Source organism: Nomascus leucogenys, chromosome 19 (genome assembly GCF_006542625.1).
Source record: "Nomascus leucogenys isolate Asia chromosome 19, Asia_NLE_v1, whole genome shotgun sequence".
Classification (NCBI taxonomy): Eukaryota; Metazoa; Chordata; class Mammalia; order Primates; family Hylobatidae; genus Nomascus; species Nomascus leucogenys.
In genome coordinates, this window is record NC_044399.1 from 22,034,031 (window position 1) to 22,057,444 (window position 23,414).

The window sequence follows — 23,414 nt, forward strand, 5'->3', positions numbered from 1 at the left end:
GTTGATGATAGTGTAGTAGCATAAACACATTATTACATTTTGATTCACATTTCCCTGGCTGAGCACAATTTTATATATTTATTCATTATTTGACATCCTCTATTGTGAAGTGCCTAAGGATTTAAAATTAAGCACCTTTTCATTTGTTTATTGGCTATTTGGATATCCTCCTTCAAGGAGTTACTGTTCAAGTTTTTGCATATTTTCCTACAGAATCATCTGTCTTTGTGTATGTGTGATTGGTAGGAGTTCTTTATATTTTCTGATTAGGAGCCCTTGTTGGATAGGCATACTGTGAATAACTTCTCCCAATTGAGGGTTGCCTTTTTTCTCTGTTAGTGCCTTCTTTTGATGATATGAAATGAGATGTCAATCATAATGCAATTCGTTTATCATTTTAACTTTTATGATTAATGCTTTTTCTGTCCTATTTAAGAAACTGCTATTGCCTCAATCCAAGGCAGGACATTTTTAAGTTTTTTTATATCCTGTACTTAATTTGATCTTCAGGACATACCTGTGAAGTAGGCAGAAGAGGTATCATTTTGTCCATGTTACAGAAGAAGAACATAGACTCAGAGAGGAGAGTGAGTAGGACAGTTCTCAAAGCAAGTCGTCTGACTCCATCTTCTGAATATCCTGGAAACCAAAGTATACTCCAATCTCTTATGATTCCTAAACTTGGGTCACTATTCATGCCAGAACTAAACCTCTCCATGGCATGGGCTGAAAGGACGTTGCTTGGGAATTGTAAAGCCAAGAAGAATGTCATGGTTATGGGCATTTACAGCAAGTGATTCACATTAAAATATGATGGTATTCCCATCACTTAAACCTGAGGCCTCTTCTCTGCAAGAGTAGATGTAGAAGTTTTTAAGAAAAAGCCAAAGTCCACTTCTCTTTTAACCATTGAATGAGGCAGAGAGGAGTGAGATCCCTCCTGTTCTCATTATAGCTATTTATTTATTTTAATAAGGAGATGAGGTGGGAAAGAGAGGGAAATGAGTGAGAGTTACAGAGAGGAGACTGAAATAAGAAAGAGTAGTACAGAAGGAGTGAAAGAGGAGGAAGAGATTAAGAAATGTGAGAGACAGTGAGTCAGAGACAAAGATGAGTGAAAATGAAGACAGCAGAGATGAAATAAGAAAGATTGAGAGAGGAAGGGGAGAGGAAGGGAAGAGGAAAAGAGAAAAAAAATGGTTAAAGAAAACTAAAGAGAAAGAGGCTTGCCATCTATAAGCACTGTGATCTTGACCATACTGTTTTATCTCTTTAGTTTTCACCTCTTTAAAATGGAGATAATAACGCATACCCACTGTGGCTGCTGGTGGAATGAAAAAGAGATAATGCAGGTAAATGTATTTGCTCAATCACCCCTCTGTGATGGTGGCTTAAATAAAACATTTGCTAGACAAAACTATTTTAAAAAGTTTCAAGAATGGCCAAATCATGAAGTCAATGATGGATGGTATGTTTACATCTACAGCCTACCAAATAGAATTCTTCATTTTGCCATTAACAAAATTGATTTGATGACTCCTTGTAGATATAAAACCATGGCTACATCTGGAGGTATCTGGACTCACTCCATGCTTAGCTTTAGGGATGATGAACAACTTTAAATTAAGTGCCAAAGCTCAATAAGCCACTGAGTTTCATTAACACTCTTACTAATGATCAGATTACATGTTAAACAGAGATAATTACTTTCTTGATGACAAATAGGAAGATGTCATTCACCAGGTATAAAAAATAATACCCCCAGAAAAAAAGACATAAAAAGGGACCAAAGTGTAGCAGTTTTCCTTTATCAGACTCTTTGACAAATTTTCAGCTAAGTAAGTTTTGGCACATGCACACACAAACACAAACAAAACATCTTATTATTCTAGGAGAAATGCCTTCTTTTACAAGGTGTTTGAATTCTGGAATTTAGGAAACTTCTTGGGAAATGAATAGAGTGGACTCTCTATGGCTTGATCACAATTTCTGTTTTCATAAGACTAACACCTTCTCTCCAGCCCAATTTGTTTTTTTCACTTTCCTGGGCTCCCTATGTATTTGTCTTTTCTATAGTTGCTATGTGTCTCCAGAATTGTTTCATTCATTTAATCACTGAAAAATTATGTATTATTTAATAAATAATCCTGAGCACCCTCTTGGGATTAGAAATATAAAGTTGGAGGAGGGATGGAAAGCTATGGCAGATCTCTTTCTTGGCTCTCAGAGCCTAGCTCAGGTGTCCATTCCTGAAACTGATAAAAAGGTAGAAAAGCTTATTCAAAGAGAAAGCAAGGCCCCTTGTTGATATTTTGCAGCTCTACACCTAATGGGGAATAGGAGGTGTTTTTTAAAAGTAATTTCAGAAGCCTCAGAAACCATATCTTGACCTCCATAAGCATTGTTGCCTGGGGCAACAAAAGTTCTCAGACTCAGTTCTCCTCCACGCTCAGGGAAATAATAATGCCCTATTATTCTGACGTACAGAACAACAAAGATATTTCTTTGCATTTACTTTTTCTGATGCTTACAAAATCTTCCCTCTCTCCCTGCTAGTTCTATTTTCAGATGATAGGAAAAGGGACTTTTTAAAAAATGCATCTCTTTAAAAGGTCAAGGGACAACCTGAAAAACTGAAAGTCACTTGGAGACATCTAAAGTCTGCTTCTATACATGAAAGTGCATTTAAAAGAGTTTATAAAAGGAATTTTAAAAAATTAGTATACACAGCTATTAGGAAAACATTCCATACCTTTAATATTGATGTACCACTTGAAAAGGGAGACTTTTAGATGTGCTCATGGAATACACTAGGGAAAGATGAAGAGCTGCATACACTGATCCCTACAGCCAAACTTAGAAGGGTCATTGGGGTCCTAACCTCAATAATCCAGGCCAGAAAATGTCAGATGGGATCATCCCAGGAAAAAGTTGTGTTCTATTTGGTGTCTAGGGAAATGCTTTCTGAGGGTGCCTAGGGAGTAGTGTAACTTTAAAGGGGGCCCACAGACCTATGGGGAAGCCTATAAAGGTGAGAGAGGGATGGAGAGCTGTGGTGGATAGCTTTCCCCATCCAAGTTCCCAGGAGGTCCTCTGCCCAGAGAGAAGCCAGGTGGAGGGTTTGACTTCACAGCCAGGCTGTCCTTAATCTTGGCTATAGCCTTACCCCACGCAGTGCCACCTACAGTCCTCTCCCCCAATGCAGTCCTGGCTCCCTGCTCACCTCTGTGCAGGCAGCACCAGAACACAGTACTGGCTCCATTCTATTCTCCCCAAAAATTCCCCAAAATGACTCTGATTTGCAAAGGTCTGTGAGATTGAGATTGAAATTACCCTAGAAACATCTCGAAGGTGAGAGAAGAGGAATGAAAAGAACCTAAGTGGAAATTTGGGAAACTGAAGCACAGTGTTTGCTTAGGTATTGCTTGTCTATTTGCCTTGAGGTGTTTCGAAAGCACAGTGCTCTCATTCTCAAAGCTATCGGGGGCCCATACACACAACTGCACTCTTCTTGTGTATAAACGCACAACATACTATTTTTCACACCAGACAAAAGCATCACATTATAAAACTTTTTAACGTTGCTTGTTTCTACAAAAGCATGTGATAAGTGAGTTTGCTATAACTTAACTCCTTTTTATATACCTACTGATAATTTATTTTTATCTACCACTGCTTTTTCCTTTTTAAGCAAAGATTATGCCTCTCAATATGGAATTGTAATCTCTTCTTCTAGTTCCACAATGAAGGACACACCATATTGTCTTAAAGGGGAACTAACATCACTTTATCTAACACATGAAAATAAAGATCAAGTTCACAATAGAGATTAAAGGACTCAGGAAGTTCTTGGAGGGAAGTTCTTGAAAGGTTTGCAAAGCCAAGCTTGGAGGCACAGAGGGTATTTCTGTGGCACTCTAAAGCTGCATTCAACTGACCACTACCTTCCAACCCTGGAGGCTATACCCCTGAAGTAATCACATGCTACCACAACTTTCTTTCTGAGATGTTGACAGTCAAAACAACCTCCCTTTTCTCTACTATAGAGCTTCTGCTTTCCAAAGAAAAATTTCCCTGATAATTAATTCTCATTTCTTCTCTGTACCAAAACAGAAACACTACTATCTTGTTTATTAAGTTTTCACCAGGAAGGGAGGATACGAGAATCTTCCTGGAAATGTAGGCTGGGGGGTGTCAACAGGTGCAATCTAGAAAGTAAACATAGGTTAATGAACCACAAATAGTGTTTGGAGCTAAGAATGTCCTTGGGACATTTTAAACCATATCTAAGGATTACGCTTACTGGAAGCTCTACTGGCCTGCTATCAACACAGCTGATATCATGTAGGTCATACTGCAGGGTTAATTTCACTTCTGCCAATTAAAGATCCCCAGCCCCAAACTCCAGAACCTCAGCATCATTACATCACACTTGTTTCTTCTCTGGCCCCTAATGTTAGGCCCCATGCTAGCGACCTCTCTGCTTTGTTCCATTTTGAGCACCAGTTGTATAAGTAGATACTTGCCTGGTGACTTCTATCAGAATCTCTGTGTATAATTCTGAAAGAGATAGGAGCTCCCTTACCTGGGCCCACTTGCCATGCTAGCCTTCCTTTATCATAGAGTATGATGTATCTTAGTGTGATTTGTCCTTTTCTTTGTGCTTCTCTAGTAAAAGTCTGTTTGGGAGTTCCCCAGGTAAGAAATGGTGTTTACTCATTTCTGTCCTTGGCCCCCAGATTGTTTCTCAGATATAGTAGTCTATTATGAATCATTTTATATATTAACTTTTAATTTATTTGACCCTACATAGCCGTCAGGTTTTGAACTAATTGACAGAAGAAATTAGATCTCACTCAATTCAATATTAATCTTCAACTTTGTGCTCAAAATTAAGCACACTCCTATCTTATTTAGCAAAACAAAATTATAAAAGCACGTACTTTAAAATCCACTTAGAAAATATCTATGGCCAGAAATATTTGCGAAAATTAGAAACTCACGTGTTACTTCATTCATCACTTTATTTATTTCATACATATTGAGCCCCTGCTATGGAGCCCCAGACACTGTGCATGTTATTATTTTATTTAATGTACTCACTCCTGAACCTTTCAATAATACAGTGCACTTTTTGAATACAAAATAAAGTTTTATAAGGGAAGAAAACTCCTGGACCTTTTAAACACCTGGTTATCAATGGCAGATATATCAATTTAATATAAAATTGAGGTATGAAAAACAAACTCCATTATGGCATCTCATCTTTCATTCCTTTTCTCACCAATTCCCTTGTGGCCGACTCAAGTATTCCTGATATGAATGGCGCTGGACTGGTCACAGCTCATAAGTGAAGCCTCTCCTATCCAGATTTCACTGTCATTAGAATTTACTCTATTGTCAACAAAGCAATACTGCCGATGGTTGGAGAAAAACAACTGCCACGGTATCCAAGTGTGGGAGAAAGCTTTGTTTGAGCTTGGCTCACTTTTCTGAAGAAAGGATAAAAGGCTGCAGAGTTCAAGCGCGCAGGATGTGCCTCAATTCCTGCAAGATGGGGTGCAGAACTCAAGTGCCTAGCCTGTTAAGAAGGCTCTCCTAGAACAGCCTCCCAGGAAAGCAGCCCACTGGTGAAAAAAGACAGCATAATACCTCTGAGTGGCCATTCCATGACACGCCAGGCTCAGAGAAACAGTTTCACAGGTGGCTAGTACAGTCAGGCACTGCCTGTTAACATTGTGGTCAATGACAGACTACATATATGATGGTAGTACCATAAGATTATAATAGAACTGAAAAATTCTTATCACTTGGTGATGTAGTAGCCATCATGAGGTCGTAATACAATGTATTACTCACATGTTTGTGGTTTTCTGGTGTAAACAAACCTACTGTACTGCTAGTCATATAGAAGCATAGTACATAGAATTATGTACAGTACATAATACTTGATAATGTTAAGAAATGACTGTGTTACTGGATTATGTATTTACTATACTACACTTTTTATTGTTATTTTATAGTGTATTGGGTCTCTTTATTTAAAAAAAGAATAGTTAGCTAAAAAACTGCCTCAGGCAGGTCCTTTAGGAGGTACTCCAGAAGAAGGCGTAATTACCTGAGGAGATGACATCTCCATATGTGTTATGGCCCCTTGAAGACCTTTCAGTGGACAAGATACGGAGGTGGAAGACAGTGATATTGATAATCCTGACTCCGTGTAGGCCGAGGCTAATGTGTGTTGTTTGTGTTTGAGTTTTTAACAAAAATTTTAAAAAGTTAAAAAAAATTTTAAAAATAGAAAAAAGCTTATAGAATAAGGACACAAAAATATTTTTGTACAGCTGCACAATGTGTGTTTTAAGCTAAATGTTATTACAAGAGTCAAATTTTTAAAAAAAGTTTAAAGATTATAAAGTTACAGCAAGCTAAAGTTAATTTATTATTGACAAGTTCTTATAAATGTAGTGTGCCTTATGTCTACAATGTTTATAAAGTGATAGCGTATAGTGTACAGTAATGTCCTGGGCCTCCATATTCACTCACCACTCACCAACTCTCCCAGAGCAACTTCCACCCTATACAGGTGTACCATTTTTTGTCTTTTATACTATGTTTGTATTGTATCATTTCTATGTTTAGATACACAAACACTTACAATCGTGTTATAATTGCCTACAGTATTTAGTACAGAAACATGCTGTACAGGTTTTTAGCCTAGGAGCAAAACTGTCTTCTGCATCCTAGGTATGTAGTAAGCTACGGCATCTAAGTCTGTGTAAGTACACTCTGCCATGTTCACACAACAATGTAATCGCCTAATGATGCATTTCTCAGAACATATCCCCGTTGTTAAGCAACACATGACTGTATCTCATTGATTGCGTCAAATTAGAGCTGGCTAACCAGAACTGACAGTGATTCATTCAAAATAAAGTATCAGGAAAAATCAAAGCTTGGGCTTCTTTTTCCTGCCTCTAAGCAATACAGACTTGCCTATCATTTTTAATATATGAGAAATGGATATAAAAGTAACCTTATCAATAATCAGTGAAAGGATGAAAGATACCACTCCTTAAAGTTTAGAAGTCGTCAATGCTTCCCCACCCCCCACCATCTAAATGGTTCAGTTTTAAAACCTGCACCTTTTCTTGGTATAAGGCACTCCACAGTCCCCACCCTCTTCCCCAAATTGGATATGAAGCAAACAAGTCATCTCCCTGGAATGTATCTCCTCTCCATTCTTTATAATTTTCTCTGTTCTGCTTAACATGCAAAGCCAGTCTCAACACATACCTTCCTATAGTTACTATGCTGACCACAGTATTCACTGAGGACTCACTTTTCTAAATTGTGTAAGCCACTCTTAAACTACCAGGGAAGCTATTGCCCAGCACTAGGTCCTGTAGATATGCTGTCCTCTCTAAGAAGGCACAAGTCTTTCGAAAGTAGAATCTTCTATTTATTCCATTTGGCATAACAAAATTCTGAAACCCAGACATCTTAAAACAACATAAATTCATTCTCTCTTCTTCCTGGAAGTTAGAAGACCAAGATCAAGGTATCCACAGAGCCAGGCTCTCTCTGAAGGGTCTACAGAAGGATCTGTTCCATGCCTTTCTCTTAGTTTCTGGTATTGCTGGCAACGCCTGGCATTACTTGCTTACAACTGCATAACTCCAATTTCTGCCTCCATCTTCACATGGCCAACTTCCCTCTGTGTCTGTATCTTTCTAAGCCCTCTCTTTTTCTTATAAGAACACCAGTCATATTGGATTTAGGGCCCATCCTATCCAGTCTGTCCTCATCTTACCTTAACCAATTACATCTGCAAAGACCCTATTTCCAAATAGAGTCACTTTCTGAGGTTCTAAATACACAAACATTGGGTGAGGGGCGAGCAGTATTCAACGCAGTACAGAGCTATACCTCATCCTGCTTTGATGCTTAGTGTCTCCCTTCCACTAGGAGAATTCAAGGACTCAACTCCAACGATGACACTATTTGTGGAGCACACGTTGTATAAGGTGATGTGCTGGACTCTGCAGTAGACCCTTTATGTACTAACTCTGACACAGAAGGGCAGTGAAAGTACCCTTCCTAGAAGCCTTGATTGTGCTAAGAAAAAGCCAATGACCTTGTTACGGTAATTGCTTTTGACCTGCTCTTCTGGGAGGCCTCTGGTAAGGTACAATGGAGTTTTAGTGGAAGAGATGAGGAATAATTAAGGCAGGGAGGGTGGGGAGAGGAAACAATCATGGAGAAGTCTCATCTTCAAGCATGGGAAATGTCAAGCCGGATTCACTCTGTGTAAAGGTCAGCCCTAACATGCCAACCTTTTAAATTTTTATTTGAAGGACTGTGTTTAAAATACCATGCTACAAATTTGCTAAAAAAAAAACCATTCACTCTGAGAGAACCATGTATATAGCCACAGAAGACAGAGACACCACATTAGGGCACAAAACTAAATAGGAACAATGGAAATTCCCTGAAGTTTTAGGGAAGCAAGTGAAAGAGCACAGGAACTTTTTTAAACATGTAGGAGAAAACTTTGGTGAAGGAAAGCAAGCAAAAACAAATGAAACTTCACTTATCTTGGAGCCAAGAAACTTGTTTTCCTGTTTTAGTTTGCTATTTGCTGGCTTTGTGACATTCAGCAGATAAAGACATTTCACTTTTCTCTACTATGGAGTAACGCATGGCTTACACACTGTAAATGATTGCTTTGTGCAACAAAATGAATCAAATGTTTTCAGAAATCATTAATTGTTCCACAAATACTTGTGATTTTTTTGATACTTTCAGATAAGTAGTTATGTATTATCTTAATGATTACCAACATTGCAACCAAATGTTGTCTGCCATTTTGAAATAATACAAATCTGTTCTTGAGAAAGGTCCTAAGGGATCAGCCCAAACTGGTTGCCTAGGAGAGGCATTTCACAAAAGGTTAGGCAAAATTGAAAACCACCATCAGACATTTAAAAGTAAGGTTTGAAAAGCTAACCTAGTCATTGAACAGACATACTCATTGAATACCTACTATGTGTAGGTGTTGCCTAGGATCGAAGGAAAAGCAGAGCTGAAAAAATCAATATCCCTGAGCCTAAAAAGATCAGAATACGGCCATACACGATTACAAAATGTCAAGGTAATACATGAAGAATACAGAGGTAAGGAAAAATAAGAGATGGTTGATTTTAGAGTTAAAAGAGATCCCTATGAGTATAATAGTTAAGGAATCATCGTAGAGGAAAAGGTGGTAAGCTAGATAGTAAAAGATATCTTGGTGATAATTTTGATTCCATGTAATAGAACAAATACTTAAACACTTGGATGGAATAGAGGTTGGAAAGTATGAGGATGTGGAAGGAGGGAAAGAGAGAAAAATGCTTTAGTTTTAATCCTAAAGGCATTACCAGTTTAAGTACTTCTCTGTGACTGAGGTTATTATCCACAATATCAGGGTGGACCCTCATGTCAGACTGAAACCAAATGGATTTTAGCACATTTGCCAGACCTAGAAGAAAACTTAATGAGAGATGTTATTATCTTTATGGTCTGTTCATTCTAAATAGGAAGGAAGATAGGAGTGAAGACTGAACCCATTTGCCTTTGAGGGATCAGGACACTTGGACAGCATTCTCACTCTTTGTGGCCAAATGAATTAATTCATCTATTTCTTATAATCTTCTTAGTGGTAAAGTATCTGCATGTGTAAAAAAATTATTGTTTTATATATTTACACACACACATATACTCAAATGAATGTATGTAGATATATGACTACACTAGTATCTGTGGGAAAAAGAGAAAAAAATCCTTTATGAGAGATGAAGTATAAAAAATCAGAATGGAATTCAGAGTTGCAAAGTGGATGCTTTTTTAGAAGATTGAACGGAAGAAAATGATCAGACTGAAATTAGCTGGATTGGAACAATGCTTTCTAAAAAGTGACCTATTCTGAGATGGGAAGATCATACCCTTTCAAGAAGAGACAATCAGCTTTTGTGTGTTATGTCATTGTAAAAGCCACTTAGAGAAACGCAGCCCAGCACTTCCTTTTGAGAGGAGATGGTAAGACGACAAAACGATGAACTTAATGGACTATCAGATATTTTTAAATAGCATTTTTCATTTTAAATGTGGATCCAAAACCAATGCTTATAGAATGAGGGCTGAAAGCTTTAGTTCAAACCAGCAAGGCCTTCTCCAGTATCTGCACCGAAAGCTCTCTGACAAGAATACACTTGATTTTCAACCAGCAAGAGACTAGTTATTCCATTTAGGGAAATGACATCCTGATGACCTAAAATTACCCTTGCAGTTTCTGCAGACTGTAGCTTCAGCAATGTGTCTATTCCAGGTTGCACAAAAAAAGAGTTTCGCTACGGCTTTTGGAGAACCCTTCCTGGGGAGTATCATGCTTTTCCCAGCTCCTTTGCTAAAGGTGACACGAATGTCTATCAACATGGCACTTACCAGCCACCAGGGTTTGTAATTCATTCATTCAGGAAAAGTTAGTGAATGTTTACCACGTGCCAGACTCTGGGTTAGATGCTGGTTATACAGATTAAAAATATAGTGTCTGTCCTCAACGGCTTACCACCCTTTGGGAAGGAGAGTCAAGTAAACAGACAAGTAGAATACAGCAGAGCGATGGCCAGCTAACTGGATTCCTGAAAATGTGTTTGACTTTATCCTATCCTCTCTTTCCTCATTCATTTCCTAACACTGCAGTCTGGCCCAGGCACCTGCCTGATACTGATCTTCTTCCAGGACTACACAATCTTCCAATCCGATGGCCAGTTTAACCTGCACCACCTCCATTTTCCAACAGTATCTGTCACTTTGCATCACCCACTAATTTTCTCAATTATCTCTTTTATTGGTTCCCAGGACTGTGCAATATCTTGAATTTTCTCCTTATAATTTTGAAAAAAGAATTCTTTCTAAATTTCCTCATGTAGAGGCATTTCCATTATTTAGCCCCTGAATGTTAAGACTACATAGAATTTTGTTCAGTTCTTTCTATATGTGCTTTCTTTATATAATTGCATCTCTTAGACTCCCAAACAAAACAGAACCTCCAAATCACTCCCATATATATTCCATTGTCAGTTTTGTCCGTGAGATTTTGGAAATGCCTCCAAGCTTCCATTCAGGATGGTAAACAGAGCTTATATATTTAACTACACCATAGTAAATTTCCATTTATATTCACAGTGTTATGTAAAAACATATACATTTTTAAAAACCGCATCAGTGTTACCAAACAGGGAAGGATGCCATTCACATATTCAATATTGTGAGGGTGTTTTTCCAAGATTTATTATAGGTCTTGGATTACTAGATTGAAAAATAACCTATGATTCAATGCATGGGAAGGCAGTCCCCCAGATCTCCAAAACACTTGTGGCAGAATTGGAGAAATGGGTAAGACCTGGGAAATCAAGAGAGTCCAAATCTCACAATTTGAATGACTTCAGCATGGACACCAGGAAAATCCTTGAGAGTCCCAGGCTTGGACTCTTACTCTGGGGCTCTTTGACCATAGACAGTCTCACCAGTAATGCCAAGTAACCCTCATGGGGACATTTTCTCAATAAGCCACTGACATTGGCCTGTCTACTCTGTCCTATTTCCTGTACTTTTACTTTGCCAGATAAGGATACCAGTCCTTGTAAGTGAGGAGTAGGAAGTGAGCTAAAGTTACAGGCATTCATGGAGCGGGAAGATTTGATTCTTCTGACATGGGTTTATTTCTCTGTTTGTGGATGTTTGTCGCTTGCATCTGTCATAGCAGCCAACATTTACCAGGGCCTCAGTTATTGTCTATTGGGCAATGCAAATGTCCATGTTGTGAGACTCTTACAGGAAGGCTTCCTCCAAACCAGGCACACCAACAGGGCAGGCTCTGTGTGCCTCTGTCCACTGTCTGCTCCAATTACATTTCTAAAAGATCAAACTTGACCCCAATGCCCCACCCCTTCTCCTCCAGCTCCTGCTGCCTGCACTGATGGACCTACTGCCTGGTTGGCATATCACTTGGTTTACAGCAACTGGAAAGAGGAATATAATGTAACAAACCTTGCTGCTATTGACAAGATAGTTGTTTCTTTGTTTTTACTCCCTCAAGTTGGTTGTAACACTGAAGTTAGCTGGGCTACTGCCTCTTCTTCCTGACTGAAATGACTTTGCCCATTGCTACGGTTTGAATGTGTGTGCCACCACCCCCAAATTAACATGCTGAAGCCTAGTCACCAATGTGAGGCTATTAGAAGGCAGGGCCTTTGGGAGGTGATTAGATCTTGAGGGTGGAACCTTCATAAATGGGATTATGACCTTATAAAATAGGCCCAGAGAGCTGCCTTTTCCCTTTTATCATATGGGGACACAGTGAGAGGATGCCATCTATAAATCAGAAAGCAGAGTCTCACCAGATACTGAATTTGCCAGTGCCCTGATCATGGACCCTCCAGCCTTCAGAATTGTGAGAAATTTCTTTTGTTTATAAGCTACTTATATAAGCTATATGGTATTTTATGGTAGCAGCCCAAATGGACTAAGACACTTATCAACAAACCCTCTTCAAAAAGTCCTACTTTAAATAGTATGCACCCAGTGCCATGGTGTATCAGTCAATTATTACCATAATCATTTTGTGTGACAAACAATCTCAAGATCTTAACGGATTACAACAGCAACTACTTATTTTCCTTGCTTCTGTGAGTCAGGTATGGCTTTACTAGGATAGGGTGGGCTTGGCTGCAGGTCAGATTAGCATTGTTCCAACCATTTTTTCTTTTGCAGGCAACAGACACCTGAGCCATGTACTTCTCTTGACGGATCGCAGGAGCACAAGATGGTAAGCCGAAACACAGAATACAACAACGCAAAGCCCATCCTTGAAACTAGGACACTGTCCATCAGCTACAAGCCCTATGATTAAGTCCATCAAAGGTGAAGTAGATGGAACTCCATATAGACAAAAATAAAGGTGACAGGTAAGAACAGGAAATGGTTGAAGTGGATGAGATAAAATTCTTTTTTTTTTTTATTATACTTTAGGTTTTAGGGTACATGTGCACAATGTGCAGGTTTGTTACATATGTATCCATGTGCCATGTTGATTTCCTGCACCCATTAACTCGTCATTTAGCATTAGGTATATCTCCTAATGCTGTCCCTCCCCCCTCCCCCCACCCCACAACAGTCCCCGGAATGTGATATTCCCCTTCCTGTGTCCATGAGTTCTCATTGTTCAATTCCCACCTATGAGTGAGAACATGCGGTGTTTGGTTTTTTGTCCTTGTGATAGTTTACTGAGAATGATGTTTTCCAGTTTCACCCATGTCCCTACAAAGGACACGAACTCATCATTTTTTATGGCTGCATAGTATTCCATGGTGTATATGTGCCACATTTTCTTAATCCAGTCTATCATTTTTGGACCTTTGGGTTGGTTCCAAGTCTTTGCTATTGTGAATAGTGCCGCAATAAACATATGTGTGCATGTGTCTTTATAGCAGCATGATTTATAGTCCTTTGGGCATATACCCAGTAATGGGATGGCTGGGTCAAATGGTATTTCTAGTTCTAGATCCCTGAGGAATCGCCACACTGACTTCCACAATGGTTGAACTAGTTTACAGTCCCACCAACAGTGTAAAAGTGTTCCTATTTCTCCACATCCTCTCCAGCACCTGTTGTTTCCTGCTTTTTTAATGATGGCCATTCTAACTGGTGTGAGATGGTATCTCACTGTGGTTTTGATTTGCATTTCTCTGATGGCCAGTGATGATGAGCATTTCTTCATGTGTTTTTTGGCTGCATAAATGTCTTCTTTTGAGAAGTGTCTGTTCATGTCCTTTGCCCACTTTTTCATGGGGTTGTTTTTTTCTTGTAAATTTGTTTGAGTTCATTGTAGATTCTGGATATTAGCCCTTTTGTCAGATGAGTAGGTTGCATAAATTTTCTCCCATTCTGTAGGTTGCCTGTTCACTCTGATGGTAGTTTCTTTTGCTGTGCAGAAGCTCTTTAGTTTAATTAGATCCCATTTGTCAATTTTGGCTTTTGTTGCCATTGCTTTCGGTGTTTTAGACATGAAGTCCTTGCCCACGCCTATGTCCTGAATGGTATTGCCTAGGTTTTCTTGTAGGATTTTAATGGTTTTAGGTCTAACATTTAAGTCTTTAATCCATCTTGAATTAATTTTTGTATAAGGTGTAAGGAAGGGATCCAATTTCAGCTTTCTACATATGGCTAGCCAGTTTTCCCAGCACCATTTATTAAATAGGGAATCCTTTCCCCATTTCTTGTTTTTGTCAGGTTTGTCAAAGATCAGATAGTTGTAGATATGCGGCATCATTTCTGAGGGCTCTGTTCTTTGACAAAATTCAACAACCCTTCATGCTAAAAACTCTCAATAAATTAGGTATTGATGGGACGTATCTCAAAATAATAAGAGCTATATATGACAAACCCACAGCCAATATCATACTGTATGGGCAAAAACTGGAAGCATTCCCTCTGAAAACTGGCACACGACAGGGATGCCCTCTCTCACCGCTCCTATTCAACATAGTGCTGGAAGTTCTGGCCAGAGCAATCAGGCAGGAGAAGGAAATAAAGGGTATTCAATTAGGAAAAGAGGAAGTCAAACTGTCCCTGTTTGCAGATGACATGATTGTATATCTAGAAAATCCCATTGTCTTAGCCCCAAATCTCCTTAAGCTGATTAGCAACTTCAGCAAAGTCTCAGGATACAAAATTAATGTACAAAAATCACAAGCATTCTTGTACACCAATCACAGACAAACAGAGAGCCAAATCATGAGTGAACTCCCATTCACAATTGCTTCAAAGAGAATCAAATACCTAGGAATCCAACTTACAAGGGATGTGAAGGACCTCTTCAAGGAGAACTACAAATCACTGCTCAGTGAAATAAAAGAGGATACAAACAAATGGAAGAACATTCCATGCTCATGGGTTGGAAGAATCAATATCGTGAAAATGGCCATACTGCCCAAAGTAATTTATAGATTCAATGCCATCCCCTTCAAGCTACCAATGACTTTCTTCACAGAATTGGGAAAAACTACTTTAAAGTTCATATGGAACCAAAAAAGAGCCCACATCGCCAAGTCAATCCTAAGCCAAAAGAACAAAGCTGGAAGCATCACGCTACCTGACTTCAAACTATACTACAAGGCTACAGTAACCAAAACAGCATGGTACTGGTACCACAACAGAGATATAGATTGATGAGATAAAATTCTAACCTTATGAATAATTTCAGGAATATAACAAGTGTCTTTCCAAGTTATGGTTGGCTATGTATGATAGATTTATTTATTTATTCCAATTATTCCCTCCCTCCAAGCTATGAGATTATACATTTACCCCCTTTATAGTATGGCTTCTTAGTTACTGGATCTTGAGTTAGTCTAGCCTGCAATTTGATACTGTAAATAAGACATTTTATACTGATTCTTTTCTTATCTATGCTGATGCAAATTTCTCCTAATATGTATCTTGGTGTGATACACACACACACATTACTTGACACCCATATATCTATGTATATATGTATAGGTCTGCATATATATTTGTGCAAACATAAATTTGTAAGGGAGGGGAATTAAATGCATAAGGCTTAAATTGCCATCTTGAACCAGAAGACCTTTGGGTGTAATTTTTCCATGTTTGTTTAAGTGTGTTTCTCCCAAAGAGACTGTATATCATCTTGGTATTCTAAACACATAATATTGTTCCTGGACTAGTCATATAAATAAATAAATATATATATGTATATATGTGTGTGTGTGTGTGTGTGTGTATGTGTGTGTCTGTGTGTATATATATATATATATATATATATATATACACTCAGCAAATGTTCAAATTAAATTATTAATCAAATTAATGATTTGGCTATTCTTTCCAAACATTTTACAATGATAAAAACTTAAATCCTGTACTAAAATCTTGCATCTTTTCATCCCATTCATTCTGTGACCCAACAGCTTAATCCTGCCTTGCTGACCTTGTATATTCTCTAGCTCCATGATGCCTCCTTTGAGGTGGGGTGAAATATGTAGCAAATAACTCAGGGGTAAAGGCACAATTGTCTGTTAACAGAATTTAAGATATGTGAGTTTTTATCAGAGATGGTACATAACAAAAGTTAGTATCAGTAAACTGTGGTTCTGACTTTTCTGCTACTGTTGGACTTTTTAAAGCCCTTCACCTCTCTAACCTCAGATTTCCCAAAACAAAATGGAAACACATTTTTAGAAGCTACTTTTCCTCCCCACCTTACCTGGCTATATCAAATGAAATGTTTGAGAATATGCTATGTGAAAAAACTGTTACAAAAATATGATCTGCAAGTATTAAAAGAGAAATTTAATAAATCCAGAGACTATTGTTTAGAAAGTAATTATGACTTGTGTCTCTCAGGGCAAGGAGAAGAGAACAGAAGGATACGGAGAAGCTATTTATAGTCCACCCTCGCCTAGATGAAATGACTTTAAACACAGTATACAATTGCAGAATAAGAAGCACCCCTCAAGATATAAAATGCTCCCCATATTACCTCCCCCATCATCCACATCCAAGAATCCAGGATGGGGGCAGGTAAAGGGGAAAGAAGATCAACAGCTTCAGAAGGGGGTCTCTATGGGAGGGAATTTTCAGAGTCTGTCAGCCTCACTCAACCTTCAGGGTTCCGGCTAATGCATTTTGACAGGGAAGAGAGTTGATTCTGAATAAATGAATCCTTTCATGTAGAGAACTTCTGGGGAGCAGTGCAGAGTGAGAAAAACCAACACCCATGACTTCCTCATGTGGAATTCTGGGCCGATGCTCCATCTGACTCCAGGTAATCACGGGGCATTTCTTTCAATGCCATCCATATTTCTGGACTGGAAAAAAAAAGTTTCAAAGACTAAACCCCATGCTGAGGAGCTGATTTCTTATAACAATAGCTAATGATGAGTGTTCTTGAAACCCCTTTTTAATCAAAGGACAGGGATTGTCAGAGCAGATATCACTGTATTAAGGCCAAACTAAAAGCCTGGTCAGGGCTTCTATACTATAGATAAAACCACTAATAAAGGCAGCTCTAAGATATTTCTGTGAAAGATTCAGAAAGAACACTAATTAACCCAGACAGGGAATCTTCCAAAGATGTATTCCTTCTGTTGAAGAATATCCTGTATTGGCATTTTTGTGAATCATTCTTGACATTTTGCCAGTTCTGCTGTCAGCTTTCAAGGGATACAGAAATAGTGAGTAGATTTTTAAAAGCAAAAATCTATAAAACAATGTCGGATTACAACACTACTGGCTGGCTTAAAAACAAAACACAGAGATGATCATTAAAAAACAAAACTTCTAGCAAAGTCTCCTGTGGTAAAATAGCTTCATCTGGTTGGTATGAGACCATGCCTGAAAGAGCCAACTTAGATTGAATTATAGTGTTCTCTGGATTACAAGTGTCAAAGTGTTTTGGGTTATTGTTTAGTGAACATGTCTGGGTGAGCAGACAGTCATACACATATACACACATTCATTCAGCGAATATTTATTAAACAGCTATTCTGTGCCAGACACTGCTAATAAACTCTTATGAGAGCTACTGTTATCACTTTTTATAAAATACTAGTAATTGTTCTAAAAAGAGGAATTGCTAAATGTTTATTTTATGCTTCAAGTAACTGAACATTTTTATACATAAGTAGTATGCACAACCTCATTATTAAAAAATTAAAGTAGAATATTGACTATTAAAGTGGAAGTAAAGTATCTATTCATCAGTCTCTGACTTCCATAGCCCAACCACCAGTTCCTGTGGAAATATTATTCATGGAACATGATTTAAAGAGTATTACCCTCAAACAATCTTGCCACCCAGAATTTGCTAATGGCATTCAAAAGTGATGTAACACAAGTCACATTTCGCACTGTACTCTTTCTCTTTATTCACATAGTACCCATACTACTCTAGAAAATAGTATTTTAGCTCCCTCACTTTAGCCCCTAAAATGACTGAGAATAAGAGAAGATCAAAGTTTTCCTCCTTTCCTTTCTCGTTTCCTTTCCTTTCCTTTCTTCCTGCCGCCCTCCCTCCCTTTTTCTCTTTGTTTCTTTCCTTTTTTTCTTCTTTCCTTCTTTCTTGTTATTGTTTTTAAATTATATGCATAGGCCAATATAACACAGACCAAGTTTGCAGGTTGTCAGGAAAATAAGAAAGAGAACATTTTGACTAAGAACTCCAAATTGAACCAGACTAGAGGACATAGTGCATTTCTTTGTAACTTGGAAAGTTGGGTCATGGAGAAGCTACTGTGTAAAACAGGCATATAACATTTTGGCATTAAAGAAGACTCTTGCTCAGCCAATGACACATGGACTGCCTGGATATCCCCAAATTCTGGTTTCACATTTGTTTTTATGAAACAAAACAAATGAACAAAGAACAGCCCCATATTCACCTGCTACATGCTACAAAACATGGGCCTGAGAGAATTTATGAGCAAAGGCAGGATGTTTACTTTAAATATGTTTGTATAGCATTTGGAATCCTCAGAGAATGGGTTCTGAATAAACGAAACACCACTACTAATAATATTTCACAAAGCTCAGTGAGAGAGTGGCTGTGGACCCTGGCCATCCCCTGGGCATACCTGCCTCTTATCAAACTCACATCACAGTCTGATGGGGTGTCCCTCTCTTGCCCTTGCCATTCAATAACTCCTGCAAGTGCAGAAGACAATAGGGGTTTTAGGGAAGGCTTAGGATTCTCTGCCCATCTCCACTGCTCCTGCACTCAGCCCCATGGTCACCTCCCGCAACTGGCATTGTGCAGACCATCATGGAAGAAAAATGGTCCCTGGGCAGAGTCTGTCAGCAGGAGTTTTGGCTGAGGAAGAGAGCCAGTTCTTGACCAGCATCGTATTTATTTCTCTACCTTAGTAATAGCCAGTGAATACTGGAAATGACTGGCTGAATAAATTGCTTTTGGAACAAATGCGCTCCCTCCCACTGGTCTCCTTCTCTTTTTTTGGTTTCTGGCTCTCTCCCCTCCCTCCTCATCTCCTCCTGTCCCTCTGCAAGCATGAAAATCTCTCCCCTCTTTCAGATGATACAAAGCTACTGACAAAGCTCAGGAAAACATATGTATATATGTAATACGTAATGTTTTCCTAACAATTCAGGATGTCGCCTCCAGCTTTCCAGGTCATGAAGTAGGTGTGGTCTAGGTCAGAAAAGCCATCCATCTTCACATTCATGCAGCCAGGCCAGCATGTAGGGGCCACTGGCAAACATCACTGACCCCAAAACACTGTCTGTCTCTTGAGACTTATCCCCAAGCATTAGCCTGAAGCCCCTTGGCTGGTAAAACATGATCCCAAGAGGAGAAGATAGTTCAGATTCCTGACTGGGTGCATTCCATAGAATGAAGTCATTAACATTGTTGCGACTTCCAGCTTCCCTCTCACTCCAGCCTGGGTTCTTCTCCCTGAAACTTGCCCTGGATTTCTGTGAACAGCTTTGTTATCAGCTGCACAGATCCTGTAACCCAACCTTCAGTGAGTGTGTCTGTCTCTGGTAGTGGTTAAAATTACACAAAGACACACCTTTATTGGGAGTTACTGCTGTGAACTTCCTTTATACTAGGGACATAATACAACTTAAAAAGCAAGTGTCTGCCAAATTAATGAGCATAGCTGCACTGCTTTCTGACATCAACAACAAATTCTCCGGCTCTCTAGACACCATCTAGATATCCTACGATTCAATTCTGTTCTGACACTATCTACCTAGAGTTAGCATCAGAGCCCATGAGTTAAGAGCTCAGTCCCACAAGACTATGCCTACTTTAGACACCAGTCCTAAGTCCCAAGCTGTCACCTGTACTTCTGACTGACTGGATAGAAATTCGAGGGTTTTCCTTATCCCCTTTTAAGTTTTGCTACTTTTCTAGGACAGTTCATAGAACTCAGGAAAATACTTCATTATGTATTGTAAAGGATACATCTCAGGAATAGCCAAATAAAAGAGATAGAGATACACAATGCAATGTATCATGGGAGAGCATGTGCAGAACTCCCATGATCACTCGGGGCATGCCGCACTCCCAACAACTCAGAAGCTCTCCAAACCTCACTGTTTAGGGTTTTTATGCAGGTCTCATTGCATAGGCATAATTGATTAAATTATTGGCCATTGGTGATTGGTCTCAACTTTTAGACTCTATCCCCTCCCCAGGGGTCACTGCTTGAGGCTGAAAGTTCCAACTTCTAGTCATGCCTTGATCTTCCTGGTGAGCAGTTGCCATTCTAAAGCTGTCTGGAGCCCCAAGACACCAATCGCATCATTAGCATACAAAAGACACTCATCCCCTGGAGATTCCAAGGACTTTAGGAGCTGTGTGCCAGCAATCAGGGACAAAGATCCTCATATATTTCTTATTATGCCACGGGAAATAATACAGTTTACAAAGCAGGGTGTCTGCTAAATTAATCTTAATTAATGAACACAGAGATCCATGATTAGAGGTGTTGCCATGTGTGTCCCCACACTGTCCACCCACATGTACTAATGTCCCTTAGCAAACAGCCTCCTGGGTTAGTTTGCTAAGGGTAATAGCCAAATACTGCATGTTCTCACTTATAAATGGGAGCTAAATGAACTTATGAACACCAAGAAGAAAACAACAGACACTGGGGTCTGCTTGAGGGGGCAGGGTAGGAGGAGGGAGAGGAGCAGAAAAGGTTAACTACTGGGTACTGGGCTTAATGCCTGCATGATGAAATAATATGTACAACAAACTCCCATAACACGTGTTTGCCTATGTAACAAACCTTCACATGTACCCCTTAACTTAAAATAAACATTAAAAAAAACAGGCAGGAGAAGGAAATAAAGGGTATTCAATTAGGAAAAGAGGAAGTCAAATTGTCCCTGGTTGCAGATGACATGATTGTATATCTAGAAAACCCCATCGTCTCAGCCCAAAATCTCCTTAAGCTGATAGGCAACTTTAGCAAATTCTCAGGATACAAAACCAATGTGCAAAAATCACAAGCATTCTTATACACCAATAACAGACAAACTGAGAGCCAAATCATGAGTGAACTCCCATTCACAATTGCTTCAAAGAGAATCAAATACCTAGGAATCCAACTTACAAGGGACCTGAAGGACCTCTTCAAGGAGAACTACAAACCACTGCTCAATGAAATAAAAGAGGATACAAACAAATGGAAGAACATTCCATGCTCATGGGTAGGAAGAATCAATATTGTGAAAATGGCCATATTGCCCAAGGTAATTTACACATTCAATGTCATCCCCATCAAGTTACCAACGACTTCTTCACAGAATTGGAAAAAACTACTTTAAAGTTCATATGGAACCAAAAAAGAGCCCTCATTGCCAAGACAATCCTAAGCCAAAAGAACAAAGCTGGAGGCATCATTCTACCTGACTTCAAACTATACTACAAGGCTACAGTAACCAAAACAGCATGGTACTGGTACCAAAACAGAGATATAGATCAATGGAACAGAACAGAGCCCTCAGAAATAATGCCACATATCTACAACCATCTGATCTTTGACAAACCTGACAAAAACAAGAAATGGGGAAACGATTCCCTATTTAATAAATGGTGCTGGGAAAACTGGCTAGCCATATGTAGAAAGCTGGAACTGGATCCCTTCCTTACACCTTATACAAAAATTAATTCAAGATGGATTACAGACTTACATGTTAGACCTAAAACCATAAAAACCCTAGAAGAAAACCTAGGCAATACCATTCAGGACATAGGCATGGGCAAGGACTTCATGTCTAAAACACCAAAAGCAATGGCAACAAAAGCCAAAATTGTCAAATGGGATCTAATTAAACTAAAGAGCTTCTGCACAGCAAAAGAAACTACCACAGAGTGAACAGGCAACCTACAGAATGGGGGAAAATTTTTGCAACCTACTCATCTGACAAAAGGGCTAATATCCAGAATCTACAATGAACTCAAACAAATTTACAAGAAAAAAAAAAAAACCCATCAAAAAGTGGGCGAAGGATATGAATTATTCTTTAAAGGTTGGATCAAAGGAGCTTGTAAAGCCCAGGTTATTAGCGCATGTGTACAGTATGTGTGTAAGGGAACAAGTGGATGGTTCAGATGCAAAAGTCTAGGAATGGGACCTGGACCCCTTGTTGCCATTACTCCTGCCTAAGGATGAGCACGAATGACAATCTATAGGGTGTTGTTCTGTATAGAACCATATAATTATGTAAGTTTGAGAGAGGGTGGCATGACATAAACAAAAAGTGACAAATGTTAAAGACATCAAAGTCATCTCTTAACCTTATAGTTATTATCAGCCACTTACCCCTCTTATTATCCATTTGAGCACGAGATACTCAAATATAACCCATAGATTGAAATGTTCATGAATGCACTATTAGAATAGATCATAGGGTCCTTTGTATTTCTACCATTTCTTGTACAAATTTCTATCCCCTCTGTAATATAACCATCTGCTTATGTTTTAGTGTTTCTTATTAGGTTGTGAATAATTTGAGGGCAGGGCACGTGTCTCAATTACCTATGCAAAACAGATAGCTAGAACAGTGCCTGATACCAGATAGATGCTCAATAAATAATCATTGAACGACTGAATGGAATGGAAGGATGAAAAATGTAGCATTCACTGAACTCATTCTTCATGATTGGAAGATTACGTTTGGTCCAGAATGTTTTATTGATCCTGGAAGTTCTCTGTTTTTTAAGGAAAGTGTCAGCAGCAAAGGAAACCATAATTACTGAGGATGCTAAAAACCTTGGTTCCTCCAAAGAATGCTTAATCAACCACCATTATGTTTTCCTGGTAGGTGAGCAAGTTTAAGACGTTTCCTGGTTCCAATAGGAAAATTGACTTGAAAACTGAGAGGAAGATGGCTCCACTAATTGCTTTGTCATCCCTGCTAGTTGGTGACTTTGAATGAAATAACATTTTAATTTCTTGAACACCTACTCCCTTTAGATACTTGCTAAGCACTTTATATATAAGAACCAATTTAATTTTCTCCTAAACACTGCCAAATAAATATAATTATGCCTGTTTTGTAAGATGATGGAATTGAGGTACAGAGAGATTTGAATAAGTTGCTCACAATCATACAGCTAGTAAGTGATGGACCCAGATTTTTTATTTTCATTTTGTTAGAGACAAGTTCTCACTCTGTTATCCAGGCTGGAGTAAAGTGGTGTAATTGTGGGTCAGTATAGCCTCAAGCTCCTGAACTCAAGCGATCCTTCTGCCTCAGGCTTCTGAGTGTATGGGACTACAGTTGTGGACCACCACACCAGGATCATTGTTTTCTGT